Source organism: Limulus polyphemus, unplaced genomic scaffold (assembly GCF_000517525.1).
Source record: "Limulus polyphemus unplaced genomic scaffold, Limulus_polyphemus-2.1.2 Scaffold4958, whole genome shotgun sequence".
In the NCBI taxonomy this organism is placed as follows: Eukaryota; Metazoa; Arthropoda; class Merostomata; order Xiphosura; family Limulidae; genus Limulus; species Limulus polyphemus.
Window position 1 is genome coordinate 1 of NW_013670568.1, and position 1505 is coordinate 1505.

Here is a 1505-nt window from a genome sequence, read left to right on the forward strand (position 1 = left end):
GGCTGAAATATTTCTCAAAGGTATACCTTCAGGGAATTGAGTGGATGCACAAATGATAGTTAACAAATTCTGGTTCCCAATCGAGTTTTGGGCAAAGGCCCAACACAATCAACAAGCACACGACTGAAGGGTTCTTCGAAAGCTGAGATAGGTTTCAGAGGAGCAACAGGAATTTTTTGGTTAGGTTTTCCAACCAACTGACAGGTATCACAAGTTTTGCAAAACTGAGAAACACCTTACTAATTTTTGGCAAAAAGAAATGTCTCATAATTTTGTCACATGTCCTGTTGATACCCAAATTACCTCCCATGGGAATTTCATGGGCAACTTTTAATATTTCAGGATGATATGCCTTGGGAACAACGATTTGATAAACGATACCCCAATCCTCTGAATCTGACACATCTGGTGGTCTTCTTTTTCTCATAAGCACTTCATTTTTGAAAAAAATAACCATTTGGAACTTTCTCCAGTTCATCTTTTGGGAGAGCATATTTAAATATTGAAGAGATCTGCAGATCTTTTTCTTGCTCAGCGATCAGTTTACTATTAGTAAAAGGAACTTCACCAGGTGAATCAGATCTCTCACGTCCATAACTGTCACTCACCATTGTATTGTCAGTAGAACAATCATCCACAAGATCCATGACGGATCCAAAACATCTGAGACAAATCTATAATATCGTTCTTTGAATCCATGTCTATCATTTGTTTTTGGCTTAATTTCTTAGCCTGAGCTCGAGTCACAGCACACGAGGGAAACACATCGGGATTCTCCTCAACGACAACATCATCCTTAGATGAAACAGTTATCAGCTCACTAACCATTTTAGGTTCGGCAACAACTTTTCCTCCAGCCAAATCGTTTCCCATCAACAATGATACACCCTTAATTGGCAGAGTAAAGTCTTACTCTAACCACAACTGGTCCCGAAACTGGGTCTGATGCTAAATAAATGTTATGAAGAGGAACATTAACAAAGCCACTCTCAACACCCTGAGCAATAACCGACTCACCAGTGGCATAACTCGAATCCAAAGGCAATACACCTTCTAACAACAATGACTGAGTCGCCCCAGTATCACATTAGAATACTTATGGGTATGGGATTGCCAGTGTCATTTGTCAAAGACTCAGAACCAACAGACACAAAAGGTCTAAATTCCTCCATGCTTACATCAGCCTTTATATCAGTAGCCAAATCAACAACTACGTCCATATGTGTAAACAAACGCACTGGGTGTAGCCTCATTTTCTTTTTTCTTCTCCAAACACAAACAATCAGACATAACATGATTTTCAGAAGAGCCCTCAACTTTAGTGGATTGTCAGATACAGGTTTTTGTTAAGATGATAGGAATTACTTTTATGAAAAGTGGTTTTATGTGTTAAAGTATAGTCATCAGAAAGAGCAGCTTCTTCCTATAGTGTTTCAACTTTCTTTCATCTAAGTAAGATTTGTGGTCGTCACGTGCACAATGTTTAACTTCCTCAATTAGGCATA